The sequence below is a fragment of the Anguilla anguilla genome, chromosome 11 (genome assembly GCF_013347855.1).
Source record: "Anguilla anguilla isolate fAngAng1 chromosome 11, fAngAng1.pri, whole genome shotgun sequence".
In the NCBI taxonomy this organism is placed as follows: Eukaryota; Metazoa; Chordata; class Actinopteri; order Anguilliformes; family Anguillidae; genus Anguilla; species Anguilla anguilla.
The window spans coordinates 18290564-18313500 of NC_049211.1; the positions used below are offsets into that span (position 1 = coordinate 18290564).

General features: G+C 39.2%; 1 long non-coding RNA gene across 1 annotated transcript in view; it reads right to left on the reverse strand.

The window, feature by feature from the left end:
• Nucleotides 1–381: 381 nt before the first annotated feature.
• The window catches only part of LOC118208643, a 28664-nt gene continuing 6108 nt past the window's right edge, over nucleotides 382–22937 (reverse strand). The window contains exons 2-4 of the long non-coding RNA XR_004761609.1: nucleotides 6800–6904; nucleotides 2811–2941; nucleotides 382–981 (exon numbers count right to left, since the gene is read on the reverse strand). This is a non-coding gene — a long non-coding RNA (uncharacterized LOC118208643). The remainder of the gene's footprint in view (nucleotides 982–2810; nucleotides 2942–6799; nucleotides 6905–22937) is intronic.

Genomic DNA, 22937 nt, shown 5'->3' on the forward strand with positions numbered 1-22937 from the left:
CCATGTGATTTGTTGGTCAAATCCTCATTTCTTTTCATGAAATAAACAACAACAAAAAATTAAAAATAAAATTAATTATTTCAGACAAAATAACTTGTTGGACTTGAAGCAATTTATTTAGTCATGACCAACTCAAATAATCATGTCAGTGATATTCAGTGTAACTTGTTTTTATATTGTCAGATTTACAAGACCCACTTTTTTTTGCAGTGCAATAAGGTCCAGAAAATCTTTATTAAAGTGAAGTGTACGGGACACTTCCGTGTACCCAATCTGAATCGATTCAACACTGTACATTGTATTGCATAGTTACCTTTAAAATGTTTATTATCCCTCTGTGCTTAACTTACTTTTTGATATGCTGCCAAAGCAGGCCTACTCTGTAAAATCAATGTTGACATTATATTGTTAATGAGATGATATTAAATAAAATATTTATGATTGATGGGTTTATAGTAGTCAGAATTTTTTAAAGGGTTGGATGCTATCTATCTATCTATCTGAGCAAAATCAAAACAAAGAACTGACAGCCTCCAGAAGAGGGTATTGAATTTCATGTTTAATGGTGATAGGTTTACAGTAATTTGGTAGAAGAAATAACTGCAATTAACAGTTCTTTCCTAACATAATTTTTCCCTAATCAAATGTGATTCATTAATACAATAAATATATATTTTGGAGTAACAGCAGTTTTATGTATTGGCTTTCTTGTGCAGCATACCCTGTGCAAAATGAAATCATACACAAACCTTGTTATCTTGACAGAAGAACGCTACGATTGCGGGAAGAATTGTGCTTTCACATGCCTCTTGCCACGGCTCGTGCGCTCTGGCGGTGACTGGGCCTCCATACGTCCGTAAACAAAGGCATTCACAGCACATTGAATGCTGCGTGTTCGGAAGCGATAACCGATGCGGTTTCTCCTCTGAATTAGCGCGCGGATCCGTCTGCCTATTCACACACACTCTCTCCCCCCGTCACCTTTCAAAGAACAAAACAGATTACTGGATTACCTCGCAACACGCTGTAGTGCAGGCCCTGCATCGTCAGCGTTTGCTTTTGTTCTCAATGTAAATTCGACAGACACAAACAATTCATTTATACATCAGAGTTGATCGGCAATATTTTTGGAAACAAATGTTCTTTATAGCTGAAAAACACAAACAGATTGTGCTTATAAGCTGTCTGTTTGTTACTGCCTAGCGAATCTTTCATTATATACATGCTAGACAATACTATGCTTTAATTATACTACTGAATCAACTCTTACAAAGTAGCCTACATATGGTCCCTATTGGACTCATGTGCACTATGTTAACATCGGACATTTTACTGTACATGTAATAGGCTACATCTGCTAATTACTGCATGCAACTCATATTATATACATTTGCAGCATTACATTGTTTGTTACAGCACAACCAAAATTCAGGAAGCAATACAAAGAGTTCAGGATGACCCCCAATCCTTCTGACAATTAGTTGTATTATGAAGTGAAAGTGTCATGTTCCATACTTTGAAATTGTTAATTGCTTAACAAATCAAAAAAAAAAAAAAAATTGTTTACATCAGGTACAAGAAACAAGCATCCCTACGTGAAAAAAATCATTATCAAAAGCACAAGACATCTATAGGTTGAGTTTTTTCTTTATCAATCTCCAAAAACTATTACTTGATGGATACATATCTGCTTTTCAGACCAGTGCTACTTTAAATGTAATTTCACCCTAACATTAGCCTGTTGTTCAGCCTAGCAAAAAGGAAAAATGAGGTAAGCATGGCCAATTGCAGCTGTGATATCTCTGCTGACTTAAGAATAGGTATATTTTTCATAGGAATAAACAACACCGTCAAACAGACAACAATAACAAATACAAAATGCTGAGCCATGGAGAGAGAGAAGGTATGGCGAGGGTCGACAAAGCGCACAGAACAAAGGCCATATTATTATTATTATTATTATTATTATAATAATAATAATAATTATTATATTAGTAGTAGTAGTATTCTATTACAGCACTAGGTACTCTGGTGGATGCATGGCTTCCTGCTACTTCTTGCCATAATTTTGTCGCATGGGTAACTATCTGCAAGGCTCAGCCAAGATTACCAGTTTTCCTCAAGGCAATGCATCACAGGCTCCTCACAAAATGTTGTGTCTCTACCTTCCAGTTTAAGCTGGCAGAGAAAAGCCTTGCCTTATGAAAAATGCAAACTATCATGGCAGCAACTACATTAGCTAACTGGGAATTAACAGCTGAGGTGCATTTGGAAAGTCACTGCTCGTGGTTTTACATCTGGACAGAGAGCGGAAATAGAAAAGAGTTGGAAAGAGTAAAAAACGGAAATGAGGAGAGAAGACCATGTAAGATTTGCTTCTTGTCTGCAGCATTATGATGGTTCTGTTGATGTGAGCTTTAAATTGAGGACACCCAAAAATCAAATATTCTCTGGAATGTCCTCTATCAAAGAACAAAAGAAAAAAAAAAGTACAAAGAAATAAACATATAAAATGTGCTTTGTAAAAATCCCCAGGCGATAAATTTTTTTTTACAATTTCTGGACCCAAGCAAGCTTCAATCCCATAATTCAGTGTGATCCCCTGGCCACTAATATAGCACACTGCCAGTACTCATGAGTCATATGTAATTGCAGTGTAGAACAACATCTACACTCCACTCTACAAATACTACTGTGAGTTCTCGCATTTGTACTTGCATGAATCTTTCATAAATGCTTGTTGGGTCCATACAAGCTCTTTTCCTGGGTTGAGATGACAGAGGGTGCCCTTGAATAGGATATTCTCTCACCTGTCATATCTGAAGATGGGGGTCACAGCTGATCCCAAGACACTGTTTCTTGGCAGCCAGATAAATGGAAGTAGTACATAAAATGTCTGTGCTGATACTCATTTTTGAAATGCAAAGAGTAAAATTGTATGCTGTGGGGAATCAAAAAGAATGTGATAAATGAAGTATAACAATGAAAACAACACAAAATGTTCAGATAAAGCACAGTAATAAATGTTAAATTTCACAGAAGAAATACAAATCACAACACATTTTCACTTTTAAACAAAGAGGCAATACCTAGCAGCCTCGTGCAAAAAATATGCACACATAGAGAAAATACCCCAGTAGCAGCCACAGGATAAGATTGTAGTTGGTTTCAGATAGTTTCAGATGACCAGGGAAAATGGAACAATGTTTCATATTTCTTTGTGTCCTTGGGTGGTTTGGGGTTAATTAATGTGTGAAAGATGGGATTCATCGAGTTCTACACATGAAAGAGAAACAGATCAGAGAAGATTAAGTGTGCTGAAGATTCTGTTTGATAGCCCACTGCTGGACAGCAGACAGAATTCTAATTTTTGCTTTTCTGCGCACTCCTTGCTTAAGGCAAGAAAATAATACATTTACAGATTAATACAATGGGGGGAATCCAAATGCTTGGAATCATGTATGCAACGATTATTAAATTTAAAAAGGCAACAAAAAAATATATTTTCGGCCTAACTAGAAATACACCATGAACAAGCAGGATGGAGGTGGGGGGGGGGGGGGGGGGGGGGGGAAGAGAGAGGAAGAGAGGAAAAGGGAGATGGGGTGAGAGAGAGGATCTTACTTTTGCCTTTTTGCCTTGAAAAAGCACAAGAATGCATGCATTCTTGTTATGCAACTCCCTTCAAAGTTGTAAAACCATTTGGATTCATGAAATGAACAGTGGGGGCCTGTAGTGTAGGTGTAGAACTATTAGAAGTTGTCCAGCACAGATCTTTCTTTCTTGGCCTTTAACTCTTTCGATGTGGGAGATTTTTTGGCAGCTCTGAGCAGGCATGAGGTAGGCGTCTTCTATTTTTTTTCTCTTATGTTTTCACACATTTACCCATCAAGCATTATATGCAGTCGTTAAAAATTAATCCAATCCAACCTACCAGAGCTATTTTTTTCACACGCAATACATTTACAATCTTTGTTTCTATATACTTTCTTCTATATACTTTTTTCATTATACACACAGAGTGTATTGGCGGACAGTGACACAATTTTTGTTATTTTGGCTCTGTACTCCCGCGCAGTGGATCTGGAATAAAACAATGAATACAAGAATAAAGTGAAGACTGTCAGCATTAATTTCCATCAGCATACTGTCAGTATAAATATTTCAATCCATAGTGAGTGATCTATGTAAGAATTACAGCCCTTTTTATACATAGCCCTCCCCATTTTAGGGGCGCAAAAGTAATGGGACAAATTAACATAATCTGAAATAAAGTATTAATAAAGTACTGAAGTAAAATATTTAATACTTGGTTGCAAATCTTTTGCATTTGATGACTGTCTGAAGTCCGTGACCCATAGACATCACCACATGCTGGATATCTTCCCTGGTGATGCTCTGCCAGGCCTGTCCTACAGCTATCTTATGTTGCTGTTTGTTTTCGGGGCTATGTACCTTAAGTTTTCTCTTAAATACATGAAAAGCACTGGTAGGACCAGTTGCATCATCAATTAAGACAGGTGAGCCAGTATCTGTGACAGCCATACATTCCCAAACTATTTCCCCCATCACTATGTTTCACAGACTTGGTGTTGCTTTAGATCTTGGGCAGTTCCTTTTTGGCCTCCATACTTTGCTCTTGCCATTACTCTGATACAAGTGAATCTTGGTCTCATCTGTCAAAAATGTCCTTTTTGCAGAAGGACTCTGCAGCCTCTTTTAGGTACTTCTTAGCAAACTTAAACCTGGCCATCCTGTTTTTCCATCAATTATAGAGGTCTTCCTTGGCCTACCAAGCCCTTTGCAATTTTTGAGCTCACAAGTCATCTCTATCTTCTTAATGATGTTCCAAACATTTGATTTTGGGAAACCTAAGGTTTGGCTTATGTTCTTGTTTTTTTCTTATTTCTCAGCCTCACAATGGCTTCCTTGACTTTCATTGGCAACTCTGGTCCTTCTGTTGACAAATGCTGATAACAGACTCCAAAGACAATCAAAAGCCTAGAATCAAATTAGATGTCAAAAGCTCTCGTATACCTGCACTAAGGAAGCAATTGAACACACCTGATTAACCAGAAACACCAGTGAAGCCATTTGTCTCAAATACTATGGTGCCCTGAAATTCGGGGAAGCATGTATGATTTCTACATGGTGAAATCACAATGTGTAAAAATACCCTTTAATAAAAGTTGAGCATTTGCACTTCAACCACATGTGAATTATTCGATTACAGATCTAAGATTTTGGAGTACAGAGCCAAAAAATAAAGAATGTATTTGCCCCCAATATTGTTGAGCTCACTATAATGTATATGTCACAATAGCACATTGAAAATTCCCAAGAACATAACTAGTAAACCTGTAGATATTATCTGAAGAAATGTCAGGAACTTTCTGGAATTGATTTCCAAACAACTAAAATCCTTTAAATTCTCATATGAAGAACATCCGGCAAAATGAGTATGCAAAGATTATTACATTTAAAAAAGCAAACCTCAGAAAACTAGTCCTCAAAAAGAAATCATCCAAAGCAATCTTAGGCATGTGCTGTTCTTCTGTGGCCCACTGTAATGCCACACACTACACACTCTAGCTCTAATAATGCAATATTTATCCCCCTAATTATATCTTCTAAACTAAAATCACCCCTTCAATTCATGAAAATTGACTCTGCACCCCCAAATCCCTGTACTGTACCTGTTCCAAACAGGCTTTCAGTGTTAAAAGGTGGCAAAATTGAAGGGAAGGTAGGTAATGAAGTAAAGGTAATGGCTGTGTGCAGCCTGCTTTATTGTCATGCACTTAATTCTATTGTGGGGACTTCTGTCAGTTAATACTTATATTATGCAAAAAAAGTACCCATTGACCAGCAAAAGGGAAACCAAGAAAAATATCTCTCTACAACAGGCTTTATTCCAGCTCTTATTTTTCTATTGCTCAAGGTGTCAGAGGGAAACTATGTATCATACTAGAAGGTAAACATTTCACCATCACAATAACAGCAAACATTACACTTTCATTGCCATTGCATTGGTCTAGAATAAACGTAAACACATGCCAGTCCACTTAACAAACACAATTTTAATCAATTGTAGTTTCAAGCCAATTAAAATTCTAGGTGGATTATAATTGGGCTGTATAAATCTGTCTGTACCTCTGACAGTATCACTGGGAACATGTCTTCCAAAGTGAGCCTGAGGAACACACCATTTATTTCCGGAAATTTGCTTAGCATGCACCATTATTCAGGGCGACATTCACATTTGACAAATTATTTATACAGTGGAATATTTACTCATGCAGCTCAGGTTAAGTACCTTGCTTAAGGGCACAACAACACTGCCCTATCTGGGACTGAACATACAACCTCATGTTAACAAACCGACTCACCACTGTATTTAATGAATACTAAGTGATTAACTAAAAAATGAACAAGATTCCTCAATGAGTTTATGTTTCCAGGGCTACACGGAATACAGATAGACACATGAGAAATTCCATAAACCAGACTCCATCCAAGCAATATAAAAAGACTTATATTTCTGATAAGCAACATATGTACTACCTCCTTCAGTATTTGACTAAATATTTAGACATTCATTTCATCACTCACTAACCATTCTGAATATTCAACTGAATATAAAAATGAATTTACATTTACAGATAATTTCCCAGTACAAACAGTTGCTGTCTGAATGGTCTTGATTGACATTATTCTCACAGTTACAATGATTTGATTTCAGATCATTGCCTTAGAAACACAAAGAGGTATTGCATAAACAAGGCAAGAATGAGTTTACCTCCAGGCAGGACAGTAATTTCTTCAGTAAATTCTGCGCATGGTTTCAGATGTAAAAATACAGGGGAAATGCTCATGACACCTGGGAAGTTATGCTTTTTATAACCTGAAAAAGGCAGAATAAAAGTACATTTGCATTGAAACAATAAGAAATGTAATGTTAAAATCCATCATGTCAAGTTGCCTAAACAATGGTGGCTTCAGAGAGAGGGAGTGGAGGTGTACACAGACACTTGGACTTAGAAGTTAGCTTAAGTGATTGTGTGATATGTCAGGACAATAAGGGATCACTGTACACAAATCATTATAGTTATGGTTAACACATATGCACTGTTACTCTGAGTCCCATTTCCTTTTGTCACAAATAAAAGATGAATTTTACATGAAAAGTCAATTCCCATTTTAGCCAGTTCAGGATTATATATGATGCTATGTATATTTATTCAGACTGAATATTTTTTAAAGTATTTTTCATATTTAATATATGATAAAAAATCATTCACAGATTGTATTATCTGGCGATGTAGCTCTTAAGATCTGCAATTAAGAATGGGGACGTTTGACTTGATTTAAATTAACTGCAATATATAGAATTAAGGTCTTCTCTCATATACAAGTCATAGCAGACAGTGCAATAGAGGATGTGATACATTAAATTAAATGCATGTGGTACATTACAAAGAGGCAAATTTGTTTGAGAATAAGGGTTTGAAAGGAAAAAAAAACTCCTGCACCCGTCATTGTAACACCACATGCAACGATTGTATCATGAGTAATGCAGTGCACAGTAAGCACAGGAAGCTGGATATGCAGGTAATATGCCCCGGTTTTTGGCCAAGAAATGGAGGAAAGAATCACAGTGTGGCAGAAGACTGTAGTCACTGTGCAATGGCCTATAGACTGACACAGCTCAGCATTATGGGCACCAGTGGAAAACCATGACAACGTCAGCGTCTGAGTCAATGTGTAATGGGTCAGCCTCTGCTAGGTTTGTTCATCTACTCGCACAACACTGGGTGACAGCACAGTCGACAGAGGGAGGGTGAGTGCAATCTTTTAAATGTTCTTTTTGTGTCGCCTTGCCACAGAGAGGAGTGTAGTGAGACAAGTTCTTAATTTTGCTAATTTGAAAACTGAAAGAATTATCACTTCTCAACAGTGCATTATCAGCACCTCTTAAAGCAGCCTTTTTATTATAATCTTTTTTAAATACTGCACAGCTATATTATATAGAGGTTAACTGGCTATATGTTACCATTGGTTAAAAAGAATACATGGCTTCAGGCAACTGGATATTGCTATAATGAGCTGAAATAAATGACATATTCTGTTGTCTGGCAATCCCATGAGATTTTATACCTAAATTAGCTTTGCATCATATGTGTATTTATGTTTTCTGTAATGCAATCAAGGGATGTCATTTATCTCTAATAACAGTAAAAAATATGATTAGGGAGTATTAAACTCTAACTTGACTGTGAACTATTAAAATAAACCAGTTTTTATTTGAAAGCCCAAATGATTTTATGGTCTCTACAAGGTTGTTACATTGCATCCCATATATATACTCATTTGCTTCTGCCCTGAAATGGACATCCAATGGCTGGAAAGCTAGTTGGCATCAGGGGAAAAAAGGTAATTCCACCATCATTATTCCGTCAGCAATCCTCTCCTGAACACCACAAGTGGCCAGTCGATAAGCATATTTTGCAAATTATGTGCTGGTTTATTCTGGCTTTTGTTTTAATGACTTAAACAAATGATGTTATTCTGAGGAGGCTGGCCCCAAACCCCCTGCCAGATTCCGCTGTTTACACGGCAACCACTGTCACGTTAGGGCCAATTTGCATAAGCAGCGCTCGCCATCACTGGAAGCCTGGAAGCTTAAAATGGGCTTGGAACCCTTTGTTCTCTCTCTCTCTGTCTCTCTCACTCTCTCATACTCTCTCTCTCTAGTGTGGAATCTGGTGAAACGAAAGCACTTCCAAAGGCACTCGTGAACAGACAGGACTTGTAGATGGCAGTGTCAATGGGTGGCGTGGGGGGCAGGGGTGGGGGGGGTGGGGGTGGAATGGAGGATGAAGAGGAGGTATATTTTTATTTTTCAGTCTTTGAAGCGTCAGAGATTAGGGTTATTTTGGGCTGTGCCCATATACAAGCCCTTCATTCGAGTGTCCTATTTTCCAGGACTCTGATCCTGTGGAGTCCAATTTCTACTTGTGTGTGTTTACCGCAGTTTTGAGTATTCATTTTAAAAAATAGTAGTTTGCAGTTTGAGTACAACTAATACCATTAACTGCTTAGATCCAAAACGCACCACATACAGAAATAGACAAATAAATATTTCCACAATATTTATAATAGATATTTTACACTATGGTAAAAAACTATGGCTAACATGCTTTCCCTCAGCATAATTCACATTGGGTAGCAAGACATTGAAATACACACATACACATGTTAGTATATGCATGCATGCACACACATGCATAACTATGCAAACACATGTGCATGAAAGCCTGCATCACAGACAATATTACACCAAGGACACTGCATGGCCAATTGCAGATCTGGCACTGGTGTGGAAGCCTGTGAGCATTTATAAGCTGTGGAGCAATTTGGCAGGCAGTGCCCTCCATGGCGTTTCCTCAAACACTGCAAAACACACACGATTTGAAGCAGGCAGAGAGAGAGAGAGAGAGAGAGAGAGAGAGAGGCGGAAACAAACTGGTGGAGAAAAAGAGGGTACAGACCTATCTCAGCCACACACAAGAGAGATGTCTGCGTTATCACGCGGGCCTTTTTGTAAAAAAAAAAAAAAAACGAAAATGCTGGCTCGGTGTCCCCGCTCTGCGCGCACGGGAGCGGAGGCAGTGGAGTAAATCACCGGCCCGGGCTCTATTCAGCCCCCCGGTCCCCCAGGGAACGTTCAGATGGCTCGGCCTCGGCTGCCTCCAGGCTGCTCCTTATAAAAACGCATTTCACTCCCCAGGGAAGAGCCAGCGCCTGCAACTTATGATAACCTCTATTTATGACACGCACACCACGGGCCTTTTAGATAATGCACCGGCACCAACAGGAGCCAAAACAATGGCCGTTTTTATTGTTGGGAGAAGATAAGGCCCACAACAACGAAAGCATTCGGTGTAAGAGCAGAGAGATGCATGTCCCCTTTGTCAGGTTTTTTTTATTTCTCGGACAGGCCTGCACATTACGGGCACTTACTGCCTTTGTGATGGTGATGGCGATGATGACAGCACTTACCATCATTTGTTCCTCTTGGTATTTTTTGTATCATTATTTCTCAATCTATGAAAAGAGAATGGTAAACAAAAGATGGGGCTTCTTCTCCCTTAATTTCTCTCTCTCTTTCTCTTCTCATCTTGGCCATGATCTCTAATGGCCCCATGTAAGGTCAGCCCTCTACTCACAGCAATAGAATCATAGAAACATATTTTTTAGAATTCAATTCTGATCATCTGATCTGGCATGGAGGCAGTTGTATGACAATATCATACTATTTTTCCCATTACAGAAAAAAAAAATCACTTTTAAACCTGCTCATCTGTCAAGTACGTGAGATGTTTCTAAAATAGATTCCCAGACATATTAAAAAACATCCAGCATCTTCCATGTATGTACTGTAGCACGATTAATTCAATTGAATGTTTTTAGCGACAATTCAGAATGTGGATTGATTTGATGTGAACAGAGAAAACTTTGCAAATAGTCCACACTAAAGGCATGGGGATTCACTGGACCCCCATAAAAACCCAACACCTTATGGCTCATCAGAAGAGCCCATTGCTACAGTCTATCTTTTGATTTCAAATGCTCTCTATTCAAAATTTGTTGAAGATGATCATTTTGAGTAATCAGACAATGAATTAAGGAGGAGAAAACAACAACCTAATAACAGCAAAATGAACAGAGTTGCTTTGTTTATTTCCATTTTAGCTGTTTAACTTGTTAATACATGTTCAGGCTTCAGTCTTGTCAATGTTGCCATGTCACTTCTTTCTACGTTCTCAAAGTTAGAAGCACATTAAATATAATTAAAGGGATAGTTTGCGTATGTTTTTGTTTGTCCCTTGTTAAATTAGGGATATTTGAGATAGTATCTGGTCTGTATAAAAACCAGAAATACTATCAAAGCCCCTATACCAGCCACTGTAAAGCCAGCTTGTCACCAGATGCATCTATACATAAAATATACTTCATTGCACATGAAAGACGTATATGCCAATCAATAACTGAATTTTATTTTAACAGAAACTCCCAAAAGTGAAGAATTGTTATCTTAGTGATCTATTTCAGACCTAAAATATAATAAGGCAGTTTGGCATAGCCAAAAATGTAATTTCCCAGCTAATGCCTTTTATTATTTTCTTTCTTGTGCTTCTTGTGTAAAGAAGAACTGAGATCTGACAGAGAGAGAGAAAAAGAGAGAGGAAGAGAGAGAGAGAGAGAGAGAATGGTATAGGCTGGTATGGAGGCATTACAGAGCACAGAGGAAGTGTCCATCACTTCATTTTTTCTGTGTATTCAGGCAAATTTCTACAGTGAAATGGCATTCAGGCAAACACAAGAGTTCAGGCTGTTGCAGGACGGATGTGTAAAGGCGCTTTACTGAGGTGAACTCCAAGGACAAGCTGCAAGTGATGGCCACCACCCAGACAGGAAATCGAAGAGGAACGCATTGAGGGAAGAAAAAAGGCGTCATTTCAGGAGCCAAATTACCCCTGGGAATGACACGAAAAATATGGTACTGCGTGGTTCAAGGGACCAGAAAAGCAAATTACCAACAAATAATCACCTGTTGAGATTTTAAAAAGTAATCAAGAAATAAGAATGGTGAAGATAGGAAACCATGATCCATACTGTACTAATGTGCAGCCGGTCTTCAATCAGTACATTTTTGCCAACAGAGTGCATGTAGAGAGGAAAAACAATAACATGCTAAACTCCATCATACACTCACTAGGATTTTAAATACTTTTTTTTTTTTTTTTTTGAAAATTTTGCAACTGGAGATGATCTGTCAGGATTTATAGTTGTGATTTATGCTCAACAGTTTCACACTCAAGTTTACAACCATATGCAAATCACTCATTGTGATAAACACAGTAGGTTTACCCATAATGCCACTCTATCTTGCAGTCAGAAAGAGATAAACAAAAAGAACCCTGCCAGGTTTCTTCTGTTTTGTCTGGGACATGGAGGGACAGCAGGGTATGTGGCAAATAGGATAAAATCCAGGGGTTTTAGGTGTCTATGAGAGGGATGGCATTATGACTTTAGAATGCTGGGGTAGTGGAATGAGCCTTCAGCTTGTTGTACTTTAGCCTTTAGCACTTACACTATGGTGAAGGGAAAGCGTGGGGCCTACCACATGAAATACATGTTCCACATATCACCCCCTCCTCCCTCATTGGCAAGTCATAATAAACATAATAAAATGTTTAGTCTAATGCTTCCAGGTGCAATGTAGCTAATAGAGCCTATTTTGGCACATTACATAAATAAAGTACCTTGCAACTTACAAATTTAAACAGTGACACAATTTTTGTTGTTTTGGCTCTGCACTCCAGCACATTGGATTTAAATAGAAACAATGAATATTCGGTGAAAGTGTAGACTGGGCATTTACATCCATACTGGGTGATCAATGTAGGAATTACAGTACTTTTTATACATAGTTCACCCCATTTTAGGGGACCAAAAGCAATTGGATAAATTCAAATAATCTTAAATAAACTCCTCATATTTAATACTTGGTTGAGAATCCTGTGGATTCAATGACTACCTGCGACTCATAGACATCACCAGATACTGGGTATCTTCTCCAGTGATGCTCTGCCAGGTCTGTACTGCAGCCATCTTCAGTTCCTGTTTGGTTTGAGGGTTTTGTCTTCAACATATGTATCTTCAGTTAGATTCATGTCAGGTGATTGCCTTTGCCAGTCGAGAGCAGTCCAATTATTGGTTTTGACACTGAAAAACTCCTTAGTTGCTTTATCAGTAGGTTTTGGGTCTTCGACCTGCTGAAATGTGGAGCGACATCCAATGCATTTTGAGGCATTTGGTTGGATCTGAGCAGATGTTTTTGTACACTTCAGAATTCATCTCCATAGCCTCCAGCCGTCACATCATCAAAAAAGAAAAGTAAGCCAGTTCCAGTGGCAGCTATACTGTACATGCCCAAGCCATAACCTTACTTCCATCGTACTTTACAGAAGAAGTGGTACATTTTGGATCATGAGCAGTTCCTTTCTTTCTCCTCACTTTCCACTTTCCATAGCTTTGTTAAAGGTTAATACTTGGCTGATCTGTCTATAACTTTTTTTTTCTAAAACTCTACAGTTTTTTAAATGCCCTCTTTTTTTAAGCAAACTCTAACCTGGCCGTTCTGCTCTTGAGACGTGCCAGTGATTTGCATCTTGTGGTGAACCCTCTGAGGTTATGCTGATGTGGTTTTCTCTTGATGGTAGTCTTTGACACATCTATGCCTAGATCCTAAAGTGTTTTCAATCTATTTGTTTTATCTATCTTTATTAGCATTGACACTTCTTTGGTCCACATGTTGAGAGAAAACAGCAACAGACTCAAAATGAAAATGGTACACCTAGAATCAACTCTAGACCTTTTGTTACCTTTCTTGTCCATGAAATAAAGATGCAGCAGCAAGCCACTGGCCAAGAAACCGCGGAGTAGCTGACTGAATTGTCTGCTTACTTTTGGTACCCTAAAATGGGGGAACTACATATAAAAAGGCTCAATATGGATGCAAATAACCTCAAAATATAGCTGACATGGCTTCAATGCGCTGAAGTACAGAGCAAAAACAACAAAAACTGTGTCGTTGTTCAAATACTTATAGACTGCACTGTATATTTTAACTTCTGTGACTGTAGCTGCCATTTGTATTGACAGCAATGTAAATGTGCACAGTACATTCTCTGATACATTCTGATACTCACACATTTTCTTGGTTATGATTTACAAAATTAGCCTAGATATTTTTTATTTATTGCTTTTGTAAAAATACATCTTCACTATATTATTGATGTTCAGATGTTTATATTACAATGAGTAGTATCTTAATGTTTTTATCATGTTCTCACGGGGAAAAAAATCATTTATAAACAGGAATTTCTAATCTCTCTCACACAGTGTGGTTCTGCCTGATCAAAATGTCTGTATGTTTCAAAACTGAGGTCAGTGTTTGCCATCACAGCTTGAGAAAGAAACACAAGATGAAAATTCAATTGATGCGGTAGCACAACATGTTCTCGCCTTCATTCCTGTCCTTTCTTTCTCTCTCCCTCCCCTGTCTCTTTTCTCCAACCCTTGGAGCCAGACACTCCACCCTAATCTCTCTCTTGATCTTCAGAGAGTGCAATGCTGGGAATCTAGTTGAAATGAATGAATTCATAAGAACCCCAGTATATCTGACTGCAGACCTATGTCCTGTGCCCTCCTCTGTGTTGGAATACTGCAGGCGAGTTAAAATATCTGCGCTCAATGCAGTGCTTTAAAAACACAAACTTCTCTGACATTGTCCTGCTGTGTCGAAGGCCATACTGTGTCAGGAGGTTTGGACATTACAGCCCTGCGGTTTCAATGTGGTTTCTGTGGAAGACTTCATCAGTACCTCTGATATTGAATTGGCCATACTGTGATGCTGTGTTTTTATCTAAAGGTCATGTAAAATCGATAACACCACAGAGAATTACACCTACTAAGTTTGCCAGCCGTTCTCTGCTCTCCCACCCTTCATCATATACCACAGCAGGTCCCCAGGAAAGCACACCCCCCCCCCCCCCATCCCCTACCCCCCACTGCAGAAAAAGAAGACTGAAGAAAGAATAAATGGAGCATTGTAATGAGAAACTCATCCCAGAAGAAATTCAGCGACACCAGTGTGTCTACAGGGACAAGAGTGCCAAAGTGATTCAAATAATTCCCTCTAGGAACTCATTATACATAAAGAGGTCATATCATATCCCAGAAACACTGTTCAGTCATTTTTGGTGTGTAGAAATAAATTAAGAAACTGTTTCTTTTTTCTGTCTTTTTTAATTTTCCTAAACTAAGACAGTTTCTCAGTCTCTATATTTGCCTTTCTATCTCTCTTTCTCTCCTTTCATATGTAAATCACCACGAGAGCAATCAATTCTGAACACTGGTGCTAGTCTTCTAAATCATTTGGTCCACAGTGGCTAAGAAGTGATTGTCTCATTACACCCAATTAGTGCCTTTTTGTTTGATATCAATTAAGAGAGCAATTAAAACTATTCCTGCCTTTGTTTATAACCGACATGCTGATTCAGTGGAAAGGAACACAGCTCACACACCGTATGTATACCCACACAGGCACACCAACATGCATGCTAGCACACGCACACACGCGCACAAACGAATACACACACACACACGCACACACACAGATTCATGTTCTCACCCACCGATGATCACTCTTTATTTATGTCAATTCAAGATATGTTTGTAGAGAATTGAAGAAATTATGACTAATTAGGAAGTTAAGGAAAATGACACATAGCAGCACTGCAGAACCAGAATCTCTGTTTAGAAATAGCATTATATTTACAAAATGTCCTGTCATTGTTCACATGCAAAACTCAGATCCTGCTTGTTCAATGTGTTTAGCACTGGAGAATGTACACAATTACGGAGTGAAGCAGTTTAAAATGCGAGCCCTTATAACAAAGCCTGCATCATATCAACCATACATTTAAAAGCCCCCTCACCCCCCCCCCCCACCCCCATTTTCATTGGAACAATGATGCAAGACATGAACCCATTTCATTTGTCAATGTACAAAATTCAGATTAGTAAGATAAATTGCATTTCCTTTAAGAGGGCAGACAACTGATCAATAAAACAAAGAAAACAAATCACAGTTTTCCATATCTCGAAAAATGAAGCAAAAATAGTTTTTCCATATCTCAAAAAATGAATAAAGCACATGTAATGAATATAATTATTGAAATAGAAAAAGACAGATAGACGTGGTCCTATCGTGTTCTATATTTGAAGAGTATTTCATATATCATCTTTATAAATCTGTGTAAAATCACCACACTAAAAAAACCATATCCTCCTGTTTCCATGGTAACCGGCTATACTACCACAGTACCATGAAGCCTCCATGTTCCTCGCAAGTATTAAGTGAGGCGAATGTCTGCCACCTCTCTTTCTCAGCACAAACAGGGCCAATTCCTCAAGAGGAATCTTTTGTCAGCCATTTGTTTACCAAGACAGTTCCTACTTTTTATGACTTCAAACCCATACAGTGCATGAAATAGCAAAAATGGCAATTAAAAAACATGTGCATGCTCTGGGTTCCGGTGCCACCAAGCATTCAGACCTGTGAGGGAAGTGAGATTTTGGAGTATACCCTACAAAGGGTGTGGGAGAGGGAAGGCAATGGAGTGAACTCCAGGGTGACTGAAACAATGTTCACTTTGAGGCTGATCAAGCAGAATGCTACTCTTCTGAAATATAAACATGGCTGAACAACGGGTTGTTTTATCAGTAACAAAAACCGATTTCAATATGTTTTAAAAAAAAAATGTCTCCAGCAGGCCTATCAAAATTGCATTTAAACCTAGTACCACCGCCATGTAACATAATCCATTGTTTTTTTTTTTTACTTCTTTAATGTTAAAAGCCTTTCAAACAATATGAATTGTACATTCTATATAAAGTACTAAAAACAAAAAATACTAAAAGGGAGCTGTAATGTGACAAGGTGATCATATCTTGACTTGCAGAGAAAGAGAGAGACACACAGATTGAGAGATAGAGAGAGAGTGAGAGAGAGTGAAAGAAAGAGGGTGGAATGGAGTAGGGAGACATATAGGGAAAGAGGGAGAAAGAGGGTGGGAAGGAGTAGGGAGACATACAGGAGAGAGAGAGAGAGAGAGAGAGAGAGAGATGGCACTACCCTGAGATGGGGGAAGTGAAGCGGAACTGGGGGTGTGGGGGGAATGAAGGGATCGGATTGGAGTGTTAGTGCACATGCTGCAAGCCAAGGATGGGGGGACAGGGCTTCAGGTAGACTCAGCACTCATCCTGGAGAAGTGAAGATGAGGTGCAGTAAATTTGACTGTGGATAGAGGAGATGGATTTAGGAAAGAGTAGGACAGAGATGTGTGTGTGTGTTTGTGTGTGTGTGCGAGTGTGTGCGTTGTATTTGTGTGTGTGTGTGTGTGTGTGTGTGTGTGTGTATACAGTATATCTGTGTGTGTGTGTGTGCAGGGCAAACACGAAGATATGAAATGTGAATTGTTAGAGCCATAGGTGAGAGGTGGAGGCCGAGTCATGCTGGGCTTCTGCATCTCCCGGTAGGAGATCACAGCGGCGCTACGTCAGGTAACCCCACACCCGCCCTCTCTCCCCCACCCTCTACTCCATCCCCCTTTCTTTTCTTTTCACAAGAGCCGCACGCAGCGATGCCGCCTTTCAATGCAATCTGGAATTACAGCAGCAGAAAATATGTGACCTTAATTACCCCTGCGTTGGGGCTGGGAGGCGCTCTACCGTGTTCCCATTCTTCTCTAAAAAGCAGCTTACAGGGAGAGTGTGTTAAACGGAGCAGAGGAGTGTGCCATGATGGGGGAAGGCTGGGGGGAGGGGGGGCTGGGAGGAATGTGAATCAGCAACTGAGACGCGGCACGTGTCGGATACTCAGAACCCCCCTAGCACCAGCCATCAGCATAAGGGCTCGCATGGAGGGGAGTGGGGGAGGGAAACTAATAAACACCTTCTCCTAGTCATTAGCCATTTAAAAAGATAGAGGAGGAGTGTGGCAGGCATTGGCTTAGATTTATAACAATGCGTCCCTTTACTCCATCACTACCTCACGGGTCAGGCAGTGCGGGTAAGGGAAGAGGAGTGGGGGAGGGCAATAAATTTGGAATGGAAATCAGGCATAAGCGTGGCAGCTTAAACATGAGCTATACATGGAGAGGGGACACAGGGCGGCACGTCTGTGCATACCGCCTGGCCGAGGCTTATCCAGCGAAACAGACGCGCAGTCACCCGTTGTTGTTCTTGACGTCTAACCTCACCCGACCTTGACCTCAACAGACGGGGGGATGATTATTCAACCAAAATCTTTCAAATAAGCTGCACAGAGGGCTAACAGTGGCAGAGGCGTGTAATCTCAATCGGCTACGTGCACAAACATGCACGCTCGCAGACACACAGACATACACACGGATGCACACTCTAGAACGTACGTTCATGCACATACGTGTACCGATCGCACTTTTCAATAATGCTAGCATCACTGTGGCTGGATACATAAAGCAGGCCATTGAACATAAATGCATAGGGTGCTTACCCTGTAAACACTGAATGTTGACATTGGTCTACTCTTGCTGTAGCACATAAACATGGACATGCATAATGGGACATAGACAGAGCCAGAGAAATACAATGCATGTAATGTGTCACTTTTTTTCCCTGTGACTTTATTTTGAAACATATTTTCTGATATTTTGCGAGTGGCCTAATCCTTCCTTACTGCCACGAGCCGCACCGACTCCACCGAGCCACAGTGACAGATGGCATCAGCGCCCTCCACGGTCCTGGCGATGGTGCCGAGTCTCTCCATGCGACACAGTGCCGCAGGGTGCCTGCGGCCTGCTCCACCCCCCCACTCCCCCCTCACTCCCCTCCCCCGTCTATTCGCCAGCTATCTCACCCGCGGCCGGCAAAGGTATGCTTCGCCCTTGCTCCCCGCCCCCCTCCCTCTCCTCCACCCCCCACTGCCCCGCTTGTTCACCAGGCCACCAGCTTTTACGCTGATAAAAGATCCATATAAAACACCATGACCCCCTTTCCTGAGCCCTCCAGGAACACTATTCATAACGGGTCACCTCTGTCTCACACTGCAGATCTCTGACTCTGAGTCTTGCACAGAATCCAAGGCTGTTTGAGGTTAATGTTTTTTTTTTCAACACAAAAATACAAGCTAGTGGAAAAGAACACATATTCTACGGTGAAAGTCAATCTGAGAGACGACAGCAAGACAGACGCTGGCACTGCTCTGTCTTAAACCTTATTGTTATGCTGGAAAACAGTATAAAACGCCTCAGACATCTTTCCAGTTTATGAAAAATGCATCAGTAATTTTTAAGAAAGGCAATTAAAGCATTGTATTTTCTGCAATCCATGTCACGTAAAAAAAAATGTTGTGCATATATTTCTGAGTATTCACAAAACAAACTACAAAAGAATTTATTTAATTCCAAAAAATGTAATATGTCAAAAATCACTTGGCTATTAGTTTAATGCCAGATATATGGAAGAATGTCTTTTAGAATTTAACAATGTGTTTTGCTACAGTTATAATATAATAATTTATATATCGATATAATATATATAAATACATAATAATCTGTGTCCTGCACAAGAAATAAAAAAATATATATTATCCAGGCGATCAAAAATAATTGATCATGTGTTTCATGATAAAAATGATGCACATAAATGATTTTAAAATACCAGGCTTAAGTGCTTCCTACATCCTGGAGCAAAACTCTAGATTTATACCTTCATATTCAGTTAAGAGTTCTGAAAAAGCTTGAGTAATTCGTCCTTTGCCAAAATAAGAGGAAATGTTATACAATTTTCTTGACTAAAAGGCTAAAATTTGCAGACATATAACTTGCATGTTTTCTGGAAGTCACCGAAAGGTAATATGTATACTGCACTTTTGGCAAATCTTTGCTCTTTTACTGTAGGTGGGACCTAATGAAAGATACAGCATGAGGCAAATATCGATTGAAACAACAAGACAGATCTCTAGAAAACAATGAGAACTGTAGATGGGCACAAACAAAGGGCCTCAAAAACCATAAAAAAACAGAAAAAAACATTTTCCTACCAGGAATTAAATTTTGAGAATGCTGAATGTAATTCTTCTGGGGGAAGTGGAAGCACTGTTAAAAACACGTTCAACAGAGGCGGGGGCAGACTATACTAAAGAACAAAATTAGGTACATGTACATTACATATACAAGCTACTTTTGTATTAACAAAGAAAGTAAAAAAAAAAAAAGAAAATAATTTTTTTTAAAGGATTAAAACCCTATATTTTTACATTACAACAACATTACATGTACATTCTCTTAACCTGTAGGGATTTTTAGAACCATGTTCTTAGATAGCAATGCTGAGATTCTAACAGATATTGGCTTTTCCTGCAGCATTTAAATATCATTTCAAAAAGCTAAGATTTGGTCCTCTAATAGTTCTTGACATTTCCTGCGAAATTCAAACATTATTTCAAGATCCAATATATGATTGCTGAATTTTCAGGAAACAAGCCAAGGTGCCCTTGAAAAAAAGAAGGTTAAGATGACTGAAATTTGCTGAAGAGTAAAGAAAACGAGTGAGATTTTCTGTTATAGTATCAAGAGGTTTTTCTTTTTCATTTTATTCTCTCTCATGACTAATTCTTTAAAGATTGATCTTCAAAGTTGTGTCCTCAAAAACTTTCCTGAATTCAATCAAAATATGATTGAAACAGTGAAGGAGAACCTTTCATATTTCTTCTGAATCTGCCAAAAAAGATTTCAGATTCATGAGTTTTCTGGAAAATACCACACTGTTATTCTACTTTTGAGAAGAAAAAAAATTGAATACGTTGCTGACTGCCTCAGATACTACAGAATTCTATTCAATCAACGCTTTATCAAGAGATGACTTCAAACCACACAGAAATAGATTTCACTAATGCATAATATGTCTATGTTTAAACTATTTTGGACAATTTATTTCCATGATACCAGCCAAGAGTGCCCTATCAGAGCGTTGTCTGTGAAGTAAATATTAATTTCAGTTGAGATGTGAATTCCATTTGATGTGTTATTATGGTAGAAACTTTATCATGTAAAATAAAATAAAACTAATTTATAAATACAATGTCTAGTTGACAAATGTATTGATATTTTTATGCTGCTGTATTCTAGTTTAGGGATTTGTTATAAGACACTGGAAATAAGCATTAGAAGAAATCGGACTACTCTGCGCAATAAACAGCTTTCTGCTCTATGACTATAACCTATGAAAATTCAGGCGATTTAATTTGCAATTATGAAGTATTAGGTTTTCAATATAATGTTAGTTTATCATGCTCTGCTTTTATGATCCTGCTACTTACACACAGCAGTTTGACATCTTCCTGTATCTAAGTCAGTATAACTCAGATCATCACAATTCAGTGGGACTCAATTCAAAGGCAATTTAGTTGCACAAAATGACATAACAGAAAAGGGCACAAAGGGCACACACACACAGACACACACACACACACACACCCGCGCACGCACACACACACACACACATGTGCACGCACACGCACATACACACACATGTGCATAATGTTGTATGTGATATGTGTGTGTGTCTGTGTGTGTGTACGCGTGCATGTGTGTGTGTGTGTGCGTGTGCGTGCGCGGGTGTGTGTGTGTGTGTATGTGTGTATCTCAGTGTGGGTGCCTGCGCATAATTCAATATTTTCTGTACTTCTGGGACTTGACAACTTAGTGGGAAAGCTGTTGACTGACTTACAGAAAACAGCCAAGGCCAGACAATAACTCTTCATGGACTTCAGTAGAACCTTTGGGCCACAGGATGGACACACCTGATTTGGGAACGTAAATAGGCCTGTCACGCAGGTCCTGCTCTGTCACGCGGGCAGGTAGCAATGCTGAATGAGCGATCAAACTGGGAAAAGCCTTTCCTGGGCTGTCTGTGGCCATTCAGTTGTACTGGAGGAGAATTCCTGCTATTTACCGTGGAACACAGCAAAAAAGTCCTGAAATAATCCAGTTTGGGGTTACATTACATTACATTTATTTAGCAGACGCTTTTATCCTAAGCGATGTACAAAAGTGCATATCATGGTCATTGGACAACTACAAAACACAGGTTTGATGAGGTACAATACTCATTTCGTACAGCTATTTATTGTCGTGAGAGTTGCTACTGCACACCTGAATTCAGAGCATTCAAAATATTCCTATACTATTTGCATAGCTTTCTGTTTTTAAAAGATGCAGTTAATACAATGGTTGATTATTAATTCTAATTTATTTTCTAATTTAATTGTAATGTCAGGTAACTGTAAGGTCTGATCAACATTACTGAATAGCTTTTTCCATCATATCATGGTTATATGTGTGTAAGCAGTCCTTGAAGCTCCAGTTCATAATTGAACGCAGTCTTTACTAGTGCACAATTGCCTTATAAAGATGGAAATAATGAGGAGCGTTCGAGGTAGTGCATTGGGTGTTATTTGGTTCGAGATGACACCCTCTCTCTCGCACACAGATGTGCTGGGGTCTGCAGTGCCTCCTTGTAATGACATTAGAATGAAAACAATAAGCGGGAATGAGTGACATTGTTATTAACCTCTGCTACCGCTATAAATCAATGCGCGATCACACAAATTACCCCAATTCCACACAACCTCCCCTTAAAGGCCCCGCTGGCCCCTCAGCCTGCCGGGCAAGTGATAAATCACCAGGCCAGGATCGACTGCGCGTACCCAACAACCACAGACACCGAGACACTCCTATTATCTCAGTGTTTTTCAATTACTTATTCATTGTCTTTAAGTATCTTCACTGCACAAAAAAGCTTGTTTGCTCTAGAGGTACAATTTTTCCTCACTGCATCACTCAACAAGCCCTCCTGAACTTCCTGCTCTGACTTTCACTGCTGTCAAGGCGGTCACGTTCCGGAAAACTCCGGCACATTCATGGCCTTGCTGTCTCCCCTTGCGTTCCCCGTAGGGCTATAGAATTGCATGTTACTCTGCAAATGTTAAAGGGAAGAAAAACTCTGATTAAAGTGAAAATAATTCACTTAATGTAACACCAGATTAATGTTCCACATGATGCTGGGATTGCATATTTGATGTGGGTTATGAAATGAAATTCAAATATATCTGGACGCATCCAGATAAATCCAGCTGAGCTGAAAAGAAATAGTTCTGTAACTCTGTTTTCCAACATAAATCCATCAGATTTTGGTTCAATGTACTTTGGGTTTAGCTGCATGTGCACTGAATAAGATATTTGTATCAGATGTAGAATCAT